The sequence below is a fragment of the Asterias rubens genome, chromosome 19 (assembly GCF_902459465.1).
Source record: "Asterias rubens chromosome 19, eAstRub1.3, whole genome shotgun sequence".
NCBI classification, from domain to species: Eukaryota; Metazoa; Echinodermata; class Asteroidea; order Forcipulatida; family Asteriidae; genus Asterias; species Asterias rubens.
Window position 1 is genome coordinate 1,671,427 of NC_047080.1, and position 15,710 is coordinate 1,687,136.

The window sequence follows — 15,710 nt, forward strand, 5'->3', positions numbered from 1 at the left end:
AAAGCAGGGTAGGCAACCCCATATACTAAACAAAACAAAACATAACAAAATGAAAAACATCATAAATACTCATTCAATCTTACCTTCGCAAAGATCCACGATCAATCCAAAACTTTTCTCCTAGATAGGGTATTTTGTGTTCCCGGGGATACTCTCCAAAAAAGATGCGATGAGATAAAGATTTTTCCTTCTTGTGTAAAAAAAAAAAAGATCGCCCGAGTTTGTGTGTATGCGATGCGTGCACTCCTGTGCCACAGTGCGGTCTGCGTGTACGTCCGTATGTTGCATGTGTAGTGTACAGAGCAACTCGGAGTTCAAAACGGACTGAAACTAGGCTATAAATACAGTGGTATTAGTAATGCTACGACGGCCGCAAAGTGCATGCGTTGTTACTAATTCATGAATACAGGTACCTCACTGTGCTGAACAGTTAGCAATGGCACAAGTTGAATGACCACACTTTCAATGTCACGTATGATAGGCAAAACACAATGGAGCCAACTTCTTTTATACTCTTCTTTAGTTATTTTTTTTTTTCTCTCTCCTTCTTTTTCTCTCCTCACTATTGATGAGCTGATGCAATCAGCAACTGGGTAATTCCCGGGTAGCGGGGAGGGGAAAATAAGGGAACATTTTCGGCTAGACATTCTTTGGTCTCGTTAAATATTTAAACGGCAAACATGAGGTTGGGAACGAGGGTGAACAATTCTTTAAGGGATGGGATTGGGAAGTTCCATGGGGTAAATGAAGTGAAATAAATTGCGGTCGGGAGGACCTCTGTGGTTTATTCTAATATTCAGAGAATTAGTCAGTGTTTTGGGGTCACTTGGAATGATGAATAAAACATCATCTTTCGCTGTTTTCTTTGAACTCTATTCGATTTTGTATTTATTTATTATGTGAAATTTGTTTAGTAAACCTGGTATTATATCGGTATAAATTTATTTAAATCTTCCTAGCTCTGAACTCGTAAATGTTTGTCCCCGTACAATTGATGTTTTATGGCCAGGCCTTAAGGCAGCAACATAAGCACTCAATATGTTATTATGGCCTAGTTCTTCATCGGGAATTGGGGCCGCAAAATAATTAAGGTTTTGCCCGCAACATATGGTAAATCGGTGATAAAAAAATATCTAAATAAATTTGTTAGCAAAATTATCCTCGATGAATGTGAAAATTAAACAGAATCTTAAATGGATTTCAACTTTAACCTAAAATTTAATATCGAACATATTCAAACATCTTAAAATTGGCACCATGCGTTTTCTCATTTTTTTTAAGTACATTACCGTTTTACGTCATTTAGCAAATCAACTTTGAGATATTGCAGTCACGGAATGAGCAAGAACAGCTCAAAAGCAGCCATGTTACGTTGGTTGCGTTCCCTTTAAAAATAATAGTTAAGAACCTGACGTTCAATTTACAAAAAGTTACCAGTTTATTTCATATTAGATTTGTAACTTGTTAGCATGAGGAAACATAAATATGGCTACCTGCTTTTTGTTCAGAAAATCCCGTTATTTTGAGCGTCTTTTAAAAAAATATTTTCGATTTTTATTTCTATATTTATTGGTATAATATCTTTCAAGCAAACAAAAAAATCACCTCATTATAATATCAATGCTGAAACAATGCCTGATGTGATGGCTTCTCCAAAACACCGTAGTTGCTGCAAAGCATCCATTATAATACTGTCTGTTTAATTGCGCTATCAATCAACGCGCTTACGTAGTGTTAATTATTTCAGCACAGTTCGCCATCACATATTTTCGTCTCACTCAGTGAATACGTTTTAAACAATCTATAACTCAAAGAGTTTGTCACCCAAATGTTGATGGTCCATCAACATTTTTTTTTCTGAATCAAGATGCTTTCGAAAATCGGGATTGAAACTAACCAGTTGGGGATTCCATTTAGGAATACAAATAATGAGTGATTAATTAACTTGTCCTCAGAATTAAATTTATGCTGGCAACTGTGGAGGCAAACAACCAAATATGTCGTACATCTTCATTGAATATGTTTTATGTGTTCCCATCTGTTATTTTGGGAATACATTGATGAATAATTAAACGGGGTTTATTTTTTATGGTAGCTCACAAAACATTAACAGAGAATTTTGAGATTGGCATAACAATTTATTCGTTTATCAACAAAAGTGGTGTGAATAATATTTTCGTCAGGAAATTTGGAAATTGAAAGCTTTGGCATCGGTTGGATACAGGTTTCTTCATGCAGTTATTGTTTTTCAAATAATATTCAACAATAGTTGAGTAATTCATGTATAACTTTAAAATAATTTAACGATACCTTTTGTTGGTTTAATTGTGTTCGAAAAAATCTATAAATCACTAAATCACAAACAAAACTATGAAATAAATAACAACTATATTTGTATCGGCTAGACTGAGACGCACAAAATGGCACGCAGAAAAAAAAACATTTTCTAGGACCCTTGATTATTTTGTACTCATTTGTCCCTGAACGATTTTTGTGTAGTTTGTGGATCGACAGATAGCGCCACCAAGCGACGGGAACTGTTACGTAATCTAGCCTTCGGACACAGCGTACACGGCACAACGGCCGGTTGGGGACGCACTGGGTCATCTTTCGTCTTAAAAACCAATACGTGTGTTTTGCAAATTGTGAAATCTGTCCTGGCAATTGTTTAACTTGTAAAAGAGGGGATATTGTGTAACTTTGTTTATTATTGGTAATAATGTAAGTATTTATTTGTCATTAAACGCTTTTTGTCCTTTCAAAAAGGTGCCTTACAAATGTAAGTTTCTATTATGTATGATTATAAACACGCTAACAACTAATAAACGAATACAATACAAAAGACAATAACTGATGATAGGAACTAAACAAATACTTAAATCTAGACTAATAAAATCAGAGTTTGATATTTCTTTAATGAATAGGCAATTTAAACATAAACAAAAGCAAACTTAAAATTTCAATTACTTTAAAAAATAAGGCGCATTATTTCGATGGTTTCAAATAATGAAATAAAAAATCCCCAAAACCTAAAATTCGTTAATATCCTGAACATTTTCGCATGAAGTCGGTTAATCTTTTTGGCAAACAAAATCTTTTAAAATCTTTTAACTTACTTAAACCAACACTTGTTGGGATAGAGATTACGGAAGTTCATTCATTTTTCTCATTTATCAAACTTAAATTTGCGAAGACAAATGTTATTTAAGATAATCACAAAATAAAATAAATATATCCATTACTTTCCGGCCTTTAAATAAACCAGGGCCATTGTGTACGTGTGCCATATCACGCGCGTGTCCATCTTCGAGTTTTATATAAACCCGGCGGCCATGTTGGACTATTCCTAGTGACGACAAGCTGGCTGTTTCGCAACATGAAAGACGTCTTTATTTCCCAGTGTCCCTCCATCCATCCAACTAGCTCTCTCCTCTTAGGCTGAAGTCTCTCCGCAGGTTGCTGCAAGCCTTTTTTCTCTTCCTGCGCAGAGCTAGCTGTGCATTAGAGATTTTTTTTCTATAAGCTAGGGTCGTTGCTCGCGCGTCCCACTTTCACCGGCCAACTGGGGAGTTTGCTCATGCGCGGGGTACCGAGGAACGCCCCCAGGGCACCGCTAACCCGCTTTCCCCGCATTGCTGTCGCGTAATGTCGCTTCGGAGTCCGCTCACCCGTACACCGATGTACCGTCCTTTTCCCATCACAAAACCGACGGACTGACAGAGGTGATAATTGTCACAGGTCACTTTCTTATATTCTTCTCCTCCTTCTTTCACAATCTCTCTCCCTCTCTCCTCACAAAACCAACACAGCTCAGAATAATTAACGGATGGCGATTGTTTTGTGTAATGTGTAAACACAAAAGGGGACAGAGGAAATTAAACGTAGCAACCGACAGTTTTTTTCCCTGGGATTTACAAACCCGTCTATAAAAAACATGATTTCTTTTTCCATTCTTTCTCCCCACCGTATCTCACCTCCCATCCCAACATACGCACAAGGCTTGCTCAGCGTTTTTTTTTTGTATTCTCATTTTTTTTTTCGTTTTCCCGTAATGACAAATGCAGTAAAACCCCAGAATCTATATCCTCCGCATCGTGAGCCATAGTAACAATGACGTCGGTTGCTCTCCAACCCGAGTCCATCGAGTCAAAAGTACGGGAAGTGCATTCAACTAGCACTGTGCACAGCCACATCGGGTCAGCGACCCAAGTAAGAGCAAACCAACCAGCCGGCTTGCCCGGCCCCCGCGTGTGCCACAAAATGATCCAGTCGGCCGGGCCTCATCGATTTTCTTATCCGCCTCAAATTCAAGTCTTAGCGCTACATCGCTTCCGGATGAGAGCCCATCCCGTACCCTTGCATCTCAGAATGCCGTGGCCGGAATAACATCGCCAGGTTTTCCACGGGAGGGACGGGATTAATCGAATTTTCTAGGGGGGAGAAGTAGAAGAAGAAGGCATTTTGCAAACAAGGGCTGCAGCATCAACCCCAACTACAGCACTTCATCACCATGAGCAGGCGATGAACCCGAGTACTGCGCGGGCGCAGAATTCTAGGTCAATAGATTCAACCGCGGCACAGATGCCTGCCCTCGACCTTCGCACGACCGTGACTTTGAATGCCGCTGCCTGCGCCGCCTGTTTACCGTTGTTCTATTTTTGTCGCCTGCCAGCAGAGTGTTGTGCGTGAGTCAGTCGAGAGAGGCCACGGAGTTCAGTGCTCCTCTCTCGCTCACACTCGTTCGATCGAGCCCGCCGCGGTAGCGCGATCGCTTTTTCGCCGGCTATGGCGCTGTTACCTTCCCCACGGTGCCCCGGACTTTTTAATTCACAACATCCAAGACACATCCAACATCTCCATCCGGCCTCACTTGGCTTCAATTTATTTCCTCAACCCCTTCTTTAAAAAAATATCAATCTGTGAACGAGGTTAGACAGCAGCCTGGTGAAAGGGGGGTTTGGTTGTGGGAAATATCCACGGTTCAGGCAAAGTTCAACCTCGGTAAATAAATGTAACCGGGGCCGTCTGTCCGCACTTGAACTAGACTATGAAGTGAGTTGTGTGGTATGGGTTTACTATTTGGGCTCTTTGTAACAAGGCAGTCATAGAAGGCCAGGGTCACTTGGCTACTTTAGTTACAGTGCTCTGGATCTTTGCCCATTGTTGCTGGCATGACTAAAGAGCTTCGGTGTGTAAATATTATACACAGTGCAGTAAACTTGTACCTCTCTTTTTTTTGGAGGAGGCGAATGCCGAATTTTTAAACAGGGATATAAAATGTTATGTTCGTGTGGATATATATATATAAAATATTTTTGTCCCAAGGAAGTTTCGTAAATATATTTTTACATCTGTTTTGAATACACTCTTACATAGGCCTACATTTTGTTCAATTCATAATGAGGAGCGTTTGTACACTGTAAATATTGTAGCATGTCATTCATTTTCTTTAAACAAATATAATACATATTTGAGACTTGTCTTAAAACCACCACAAAACTTATTACTTTTTAACATGTTCATTTAATGACTTACACTGATAACAGAAAATGCTTGTATACGTACACTTGGAACGTACATTTTTCATCGTGCAGACATTTGTAACTTTTGTCTATTCAAATCAATATTGCCAACACGAGGTTGGAAGTGTTTTAGTCTGGTTTTCTCTTCAAGCAATTTCATTATGTCTATATCACTGGCGAACACAAGGAACACGACACACACATGCATGTAGGCCCTAAGGTAGCAGCGCGATTCACATTTACAACAATAAATATTACAGAATAATTAGTATGAGGGGAAAAAAAGAGTTTGTAATTTATATAAGTCGATCTAAAACTTCACATATAAGAACATAATGTGATGTTTGTAGACCAACATTTGTTTGTTTTTTAAGCAAAACAATGTGTATACTATCACCAACTAGAGAACCTTTTCAGAACAACATGTGCAATTTCATGACAATGTTTACAAAAATAGAACGAAACAACTGTCTATGTCTACAATATTGTCAGAAGAAATCGTTAAATAAATAAAAAATTACTACTACGACCTGAACTTATGGATAATTCCATTCATTTTTTCGTTTACAATCTGGCTCCAAAGGGCAGTTTATAAAAAGCGAGGTTTTAGATTAGAAAAATGTTGATTCTTTTGTTTTATATAAATAGATGTCATCTGGAATTTAGAATGGTTCGCGTGAGATCGGCAGTCGTTGCGTGGTAACTGGTGCCCGACCCACACGGCAAGTAATTTATATAGAGCAACTATTTAAAGGGTTTATGCCTTTTGGGGTAATTACTCCCCCAGAAAATATTGACCATACAAATTTATTTTCGTTTCTCAGATTGTATTCTAATAACGAATTATTCTTACTGCGTGGACATAATTGCTCCAGATGTTCGACAATTATCTCAAAACGCTACCACTTTTTGAGGTGAAAAATTATAGTAACAAAGCAATTAAAAGGTTCCAAAAGGTCAAATTCAGTTCTGTACTTAGCTCATTTTCCAATAAATGGGGTCTTACAACTAAGGGAATAATGATTACAAGTCTCTAACCTCATGCCAATAATTGGTGTAAAATGCCACTGTATTTGATACCCTCAGATGAGGTCCAAATCCCAAACCGTTCGATGACGTCATGTTTCAAGTTCCGCTCTGACAGGGTATCAATTTCAATGGAAGACCATTTTAACGTACGGCCAGAAACTTGTATCTTTTCACTCTAATTTTAATGAGGACTTTATCTATTTGGAAATAATGAGTGAATTCACAAAATCTTTTTATTTGGAAATGAGTGCATTCACAAAATCTTTCTATTTGGAAATGAGTGCATTCACAAAATCTTTCTATTAGGAAATGAGTGCATTCACAAAATCTTTCTATTTGGATTTAAGTAGACTCCCAAATCTTTTTTTTTTTTTTTTTTTTGGGGGGGGGGGGGTGAAATAAGTATATTCCCAAATCTTTCTATTTGGAAATCGAGTTCTTCACAAAACTCGGTTGAACCTAGAGGCACCTCTTTAAGGGAATAGGCACCGGATGACCGCGCCATTTCCTCCGAACAGCGAACTAAAAAACAAACATTTGTGTATTTTTTCACATTAATGAACAACTATGAGCTGAGACCATTTTCACAGATTTGACCCTGCACAACATAAGTTATTTGCATTAAACATAAAACCAGGTGATTATTTGCAGACCTAAAAACCACAAAGTTTGCAACACAGGTGATGTTTTTACATCAGTACATCACGCACAGGACATACATTGGTTCAGGTTTAGCAGTTTAGCAAAACTGGTATGATGTTTATCAAAAATGGTATGATAAGAATGTCTCGATACTTTTAAAAGACATTTTCACGGCAGTTCGTGAACTGTCTATAACTTTCTTTGTCATGTAAAGTATACGGTGTATATTATTGCCCAACAACACCGTTAATTCTCAGAAAAGTTGCAAAATGGCGCCGTAATCATAAGCCCATGTCGTGAAGTTCAAAGTCATGCGTTTTTCTAACTGGGTCATTGTGGTTGGGGGGTTCACTCAGGGGCTAAGCCTGAACCGAGCTGGGCCTTCAGATTTTCATTGTCACCACAAATTTTGTTGGTTGAAGTTGCTGTACATTGACCATAGGGCCCAACTTACTTTAGCACAACAGAATAATGATTAACAAAATAAGCTACCAGCCAAAATAACAATTCGACGTGTATCATCCGTGACCGGTATATCCTGCTCATTTTCGGATAAAATTACACAATGTTTTCTAGGTCACGGCCAATTGACCCCTATCCTTAAAGGCAGTGGACACTATTGGTAATTACTCAAAATAATTATTAGCATAACACCTTTTTATGGTAACGAGTAATGGGGAGAGGTTCATAGTATAAAACAATGTTGGAAACGGCTCCTTCTGAAGATAATGTAGTTCACGAGAAAGAAGTAATTTTCCACGAATTTGATTTAGAGACCTCAGAATTAGATTTTGAGGTCTCGAAAGCACACAACTTCGTGTGACAAGGGTGTTTTTTCTTTCATTATTATATCTCGCAACTTCAACGACCGATTGAGCTCAAATTTTCACAGGTTTGTTATTTTTTTGCATATGTTAAAATACACCAAGTGAGAAGATTGGTCTTAGACAATTACCAATAGTGTCCAGTGTCTTTAAAGTATTATGTGTGCCGCAGTGTACCGAGCACAACATGATTATGCTTGAAAGAATAAGATTACCAACCAGCAAAAGAATCATGTCCTATGTTCCAATAAGTGATTGGTATCCTGCTCTTCGGAGCAACACTATCTTCTGTTCCAGCAGCACTCTGCAGGGCCCAATCCTCTATAGCCCAGGTAACCACCTAAACTTGCTAAGCACAGAAAAGTATTGCTTATCAAAAACAGGTTACAAACCAAAGTTACACGAAGTATAATTTGTTGCGACATGCCCCACTCGGGGTTTTTTTAGCAAAGAAATTTGTCAACCAGTATTTTCTGTTTAACAGCTTCATTAAATTGCGCCAAGTCAGTGGGCCCAAATCATGCTGCTTAAGCAGAAAAAAACTGCTTACCAATTTTTTGCTAGGCAGAAATGAGCAGGATACCAGTCACAAATTGTACATGTGACATGGTAAATTGGCTGGTAACCTTATTCTGGTAAGCATAATTTTGTTGTGCTTAGCTACTTTTGTTTGTGCTTGAGCAGCTCTCTATGAAATTGTTCCACGATGTGTTTTTAGAAGAGTAAACACTCACTGATGGGTTCATCGACATAGGTCACTCTCTCTTGATGTAAGGGGAAATATGGAATTATAATCGTCTGGGAAATTCATCTGGACTGGGGTCAACTCTCGGTCGGCTCCAGAATGGATCCAGGAGAAGAAGAAGAAAAAAGAAGGGGGACAAGCAATTTAGCAGAGGGTCTGTTCTTGACGTTGGAGACGACTGTTTCCTGTATAGATGGGAGACGTGTTTCCTATCACAGAGGTGGCACTGACCTACATGGGATATTTTGGTCTGTGGAGAATAAAGGTGACGTGAAAGTCTACGGACGTTTCATCGTTGGCAGTAAATAGCCACTGAGTGTTTTGTTGATGAGTCTGACACTGAGAGCCATAGTCCACTAATACATAGTAATGCTTATTAGGAAGAAGTAGCAGGTTACAATAAAAATGCCTCAATGTGAACGTTATTATATACGTGTTGATACATTATCTCTGGAGCGTGAACAATCGCACTTGGTCGAGAAAATTTTGATTTTTTTTTTTTTTGATTTTACTAAAACAGGCGTTTTAGATGATTGGATTGTTAATAAAAAGAAATTGTAATTTTGCACAATTTGTGAAATATCTTCTATTTTGATTTATTGATCAATATGCCTAGTATTGATCAACTAGTGTCAATACTTAATGAAAGTTAGATCATTGATGATCAATTGGTCGGTTAGCTCAGTCGGCAGAGCATCGTGCTAATAACGCGAGGGTCGTGGATTCGAGCCCCACACTGACCATATTTGAATTCATAACTCGCGCAAATAAATTGAACCCAGTGTTAAAAAACCTACATTGTACATGCTTTGACGGGCTTAGTTTTTTAATCTATGATGATTTTTGTCTTCACCTAAGTTGTATCCATGGTTTAGCCTTTCAGAAAGACTGTATACTATTATTCCAAAGTACCCAAGGTCAGAATTTAACCCCGTACTCAACATCGTAGCCACTTTCTACATTCAACCTCGAGTCCAAAACACATGGATCCTTTGATACATTTTGGGTCACGCTGACCCACAAAAGGGTACCATTTCAAATCAAAAACTAACTCCAAATATTTGACTGGCACCTCGCCCATCAAACAGTCGTTTGCTTCACCTTTGCATAAATTCCACCATTTGGAGCAAATAAAGGGTTCAAATTTCAGCATCCCTTTAAGAAAATGTGATATTAAACGGGCCACCGTCTTGACAAGAAACTATTGGCCGTTGTCCAGGCGTTTTCTTCCCGTCTGTCTTTTGATCCAGAGGTTGCGACTCCATTCAGTTGGGATTGCAACAGTCTTGACCCAATTGCATAGAGCTGCTTAAGCACAAATGCTAAGCACAAATGCTAAGCACAAATGCTAAGCACAATATGCTAAGCACAATATGCTAAGCACAATAATGCTTACAAGAATTACCAGCCAAACTAAATTCAACACGAAAAGAGACGAGCACCATCTTCACGGGAAACCAGGGCTGTAAATGTAGCACGGAAGGACAAATTTATTGTTTAGTGACATTGAGGGCTTTCCCGTTTACTTTCTAATATCCCTTTTCTTTAACATTTCAACAATATTTAAAAACCTACAAGTGCAGTGCCTATCCTTACCAAACTGTTTGGTAGGGCCTACAGTGCCAAGACACTGGACACTATCGGTAATTGTCAAAGAGTGGTGTTCTCACTTGGTGTATCTCAACATCTGCCTAAAATAACAATCCTGTGAAAATTTGAGCTCAATCGGTCGTCGAAGTTGCGAGATGTTAATGAAAAAAAAAAAACCACCCAGATGCTTGATTTTGAGATCTCAAATTCTAGATCTGAGGTCTCGGAATCAAAATGGTGGAAAATTGCTTCTTTCTCGAAAACTAAATTGCTTCAGAGGGAGCCATTTCTCACAATGTTTTATACTATCAACCTGTCCCCTTTATCCTCGTTACCAAGAAAGGTTTGAAGTTAATAATTATTTACAGTAATTACCAATAGTGTCCACTGCCTTTAATATGTCCGTGAGGAAATGATTGTTGGATCTGACTCCCCAAAATCCACACTCTTTATCTAATACCATTTGCCCCCCCCCCCCCCAAACCCTTCCAAATGTTCCCCTCCCGAATTCGCACCATATGGGAAAGCTTTTGTCCATCAGGCAATATCTGTACTGAGTGTTGTTGTTTTGTGTGCGACGCCGTGCGTCCTTCAGTATAAAATTGACATTGTTAATTATTAATAAAAACTTGGTACGGTTATGATAAATTATGTAACACCAAAACGGCGGGGCATTTCGGGGACGAAATTGGCAAACTGACCTCGATACTGTTCACTTTGTTGGAAAGAGAGTGGGTTTAAATATTGTATGAGGAGCAACTGATGTTGTTGTGACTGTAGGTATAGAAGCAACAGAGTTAAAAGGTACTGCCATCAGACGATATTCATTGGTTTACACAAAATTTAGGTTTTTATGATGTTTGTAAAAGAACAAATGGGTTATTTTTTATTTATTACCAATATTATCCTTACTTAATTATGGAGTCGGTACTGGAACTAATTGCCATTTGAAACAATTCTATTCACATTATTTTGGCTTTGAGATTCATAATTTAGCTTTAAAATATTGATAAATACTGCCCTGAAAATGCAGATGAACAAGAACTGAATATTAATTTGCATGAATAATGTAATTAACACTTTTCGGTAGGAACCCGAATGCTTGTTCTAACTAAACATCAGCTAATTTTCTATTGAACAAAATATGAAAGTAAAATGTTATTCTTCAGTAATTCTTGTTACAATAGGTTTTATCTCATTTGAATTAAAGGCAGTGGACACTATTGGTAATTGTCAAAGACTGGCCTTCACAGTTGGTGTATATGCATAAAATAACTAACCTGTGAGAATTTGAGCTCAATCGGTCATCAAAGTTGCGAGATAATAATGAAAGTAGAAAACACCCTTGTCACACGAAGTTGTGTGCGTTTAGATGGTTGATTTCGAGACCTCAAGTTCTAAATCTGAGGTCTCGAAATCAAATTCGTGGAAAATTACTTCTTTCTCGAAAACCATGCCACTTCAGAGGGAGCCGTTTCTCACAATGTTTTATACCATCAACCTCTCCCCATTACTCGTCACCAAGACAGGTTTTTTTTTTTGAGTAATTACCAATAGTGTCCACTGCCTTTAATTATCATCACAACAAAGCAATGAACTTGAAATTTAAACACAAGAACCAACCAAAACATTCCATCAAAACAACGCAATCAGATTCAGAAAGGTTGACTTGAACTTTTTCCTATCTGATATTTTTGATTATTCAGTTTCGTTTCGGACGTAAATTTCCATATCTCCTACAATTTTCTGATAAAATGCATCCTCATCGTCAGTTCAAGTTCATGAGTTCCTCTTATCAACATTTTATGGATTAATATTTAACCCGAGCAAACAGGTTGACCTTCCACAGCCCGTACTGAGTCAATATTATTCGATTATTTTTCATCAAATACCCTCAAAATTGGAAAACCCATTTGTAGGGAGGAGACAGATATAACGGCACGATTTTAGCTTCGAGGTTGTGTCGTTAATTATTAACTTCGCGTTGCTTGGACAAAGAAATTAATAAATTAATATCAAACTAAGTATGGCGTCGTACCCTAGACCTTCATGTGGCGGCCATTTTGTATTTCCTTGAACGCGAACAAGCGCCTTGGCCATGAAACTAAAACGGATGAATATATGGTGTGGCTTCTTTAGGAGATCGATACTAAGGTTATGGTTCATAAGTGTAATATGACAATGAGAGTCAGGATTGCAGACCTTTGGTGCGGCAATTTTTATTAAGTTTTTGCATCCAAGTCAATGGCAAAAAGCTGGTATACTGGTATACAGACAGGAAAGTCTGGCGCCTTTTATGAGAATGGGTATTCGTGTATTTATCGAACATAGGACACTATACAATGTTGATCTGGATTTTCTGTATTTTGTGGAAATTTTGAAAAATTTGTCAGTTCATCGTGCAAAGGAAAGTTAAATAAGGATATCCCATGGAATGTGTGCGTTGGTAGTGCGAACAAAATGTTACTGTGGACAAGTTTTTGTTTTGCCAAATTTAATAAGGTTTCCAGATCCACCTCAGTGAATGTTTTTAACCAAGTACCCAAACTTTCGTTTTTAACTGCAACCTTTGAACATGAAGTTTTGTACATTTTAAGTACTTGTTTGTTCGATAAAGAAACATCCCAAAGTAAAGGCGCCATCTCAACCGCGAACACGCGCCATCCGTACGTCGTACGGCCTGCCGTACGGTCTGGATATTGAGCGGCCGTCTATTGCACATTGTTAGCAGCAAACATTGGGTCATTTATTATAACACAGTCGTTTCTACCCAATCGACTGATTACAGCACAGCGTCGCCCCAATGTCAAGATCGCATGAAGTCAATAAGGAGTTGTTTAATGATTGACGAAAGCCAAGCGCAAATGACCGACAAAACTAACAGACACGGCTGGCGCACTCCCCATCAGCCCCCGCCCCCAACGTCTCTGCCCCGTAGTCTGGAGAGCCAGGCAACGCGATACAAAGTGGGACTAGTGAATCCTGCATTCTGGGTGACTTCAATTTTGTAAATTATATACTTTAAAGGCACTGGACAGTATCCCAACATATGCACAAAATAACAAACATGTGAACATTTGGGCCCAATTGGTCATCGAAGTCGCAAGAGAATAATGAAAGAAAAAACACACTTGTTCCACATTAATTTGTGTGCTTTTAGACGCTTAATGAACGTCTTCAGGCCTGAAGCATGTTAATATTTTAGTGAGAAATTACCTCTTTCTCAAGAACTACGTTTTTCAGAGGGAGCCGTTTCTCACAATGTTTTATACAAGCAACAGCTCCCCATTGCTCGTTACAAGTACATGTTTATGCTTACAATTATTTTGAGTAATTACCAATAATGTCCTGTCTGAGTGCCTTTATTAAAGTGGGCACTCTGGTTTGTTTTATATTCTGGGAGCTAAGTCCCCAAAGTTTTATAAAATGTACGAGGGAAGTGAAGGTACAATGGGAAACTAATGGGGAACGTCTACACACAATGTCGCTCTATGATGACAGACGTCTATGTAACAGTCTGTGACTATTGGTCTACGTGCCTACCACCATGTACGTATTGTTACCTGCGTGCGATAGCAGTGACGAACACCAGTTCTGGTAGTGTGAAAGGGGGCCAGGCTATTAATTATTCCTTTCCAGCATGGTTAATGGCTACAAACAAAATGTCGGCTGTGTGAGAAACGTCGACTATGAACCCATGATCATAATTTGACTCCCAGATGGTCAAACTCGAATCCCAGATGATAAACCTCGACCTTCTGGTGGTCAATTCGGCCCTCATTTTATGGTAAAACTCGACTCCCAGATGGTCAAATTCGACTCGACTCTCAGACCATTACGAAAACTAAACTAACTCGATCTAAACAAAATCCTAGTGGATTATCACATCACACTTTGTCATCCCCCGAATAACAACCGCCAATTTTATCGGCGTAAAAATAAGTAAGAAACCAATAATTCCGATAATTATTTATAGGCCTGTCCTATTTTTAGTGTGACATTATGCATAAACCGGGGCACGGTCTCGACAATTTGCCAAAAAACACTTAGGTCATTGACTCGTCACTAGTTTTGATAAGATGAACAAACTTTGAGAAATCTGGCTTGCTTCTCCAATTCCAACTACGCTGAGGAAATGTTAATTTCGATGAAGATCTAAACAAAGGTACAAGCAAATGGTATTGTCTCTTAGGAAAGTATAAGTATCTTGGTGTCAAATTAAAATACATCCGAGTAAAGCCGGTAGCTTTCTTAAAGGTTGGGCCTATATAGGATCGTTCCGGATAAAACACATTGTTTAATTTAATTATGAAAAAGCTTACTGGTTATGAAGTTCACAGAAGTCATTTTCGAGAAAGCTGTCTGAAAATCGACTTACTATACAAAAGCTGATTTCGGTTGTTATAACTAATAAAGACAATGTATTTACATGCTAACAATTGTGCATGTTTTTTCACCCACTATTCTCTCCCGACTAAAAACAAACGGAGTAAGCGCAAATTTTCACAAGTTTATTATTTCATGTATATTATGATTGATCCCTCAAAATCATTAAAGAAGCACAGAACTTTATCGGTAAAAACAGCTGGACGAGAACTTTGGCTGAGGCCTTACAGTAAAATCAACTATAAGATTAATACAACATACATCTCATATTTTCTAGTAAATGAATTTGTCAGATGGGTACAATTTTCCGGATGCTTGTTACAGATTCCAAAGTTCAGTCAAAGTTGTCAAGCAAGCAAAAGACTGCTAACACGTTATTTAGCGAAAATTGTTTGCCAGTCCCAGATCATTACTAAATTATAATGGTATGCTATATTAATGAAACCTAGGACTGTATGCTTCGTTTCTGAAAGGGCAATGGCACCAAGGTATTTTTCACCTTGGTGAAGGTGACCCTATTTGGACATTGTAAATGTCTATTAGAGCATATTGTATTTTCAAGGGCAACAAGGAAATGACCAGGGGGCATCAAGGCTTAGTTGCCTATGGGAAGTATCAACAAAAGGATGCCTCAAAGTGAACTTAATCACTGTATCTCGCACACAAGCGTGCTTGGTATTTGAACCTGAAACACTGGGGTTAACCCCAATACTCTCCCAGATCTACGATAAGTGTTCTGGGTTACGTAAACTTACCAAATCTCACGGATCCTTAGTACGGCTTTAAAGTCCCACCCAAATGACAAAGCAATAATAATTGAGGTAAAGTGTCAAGACCGAGACTCGAACCCACACTCTACTGATCAGAAGCACCAGAGCTTGATGCCGGTGTGTTTTAACCACTTTATCGCGGTGACAAAACCTGTGAAAAGAAAAGTTTGCCACAGAAGTTGGACACAAAATACGATTTGTT

General features: G+C 38.4%; 1 protein-coding gene and 1 non-coding gene across 2 annotated transcripts in view; one reads left to right on the forward strand and one right to left on the reverse strand.

Annotated features, from left to right (window-relative positions):
- The window catches only part of LOC117303060 (nuclear receptor subfamily 6 group A member 1-like), a 38,900-nt gene extending 38,597 nt beyond the window's left edge, over positions 1–303 (reverse strand). The window contains exon 1 of the mRNA XM_033787112.1: positions 84–303. The gene's annotated coding sequence lies outside the window, so the exon portion shown is untranslated. The remainder of the gene's footprint in view (positions 1–83) is intronic.
- Positions 304–9,432: 9,129 nt separating this feature from the next.
- On the forward strand, positions 9,433–9,505 carry Trnai-aau. Its single transcript has one exon. It is a non-coding gene; the product is annotated as a tRNA-Ile (tRNA).
- The last annotated feature ends 6,205 nt before the right edge of the window (positions 9,506–15,710 follow it).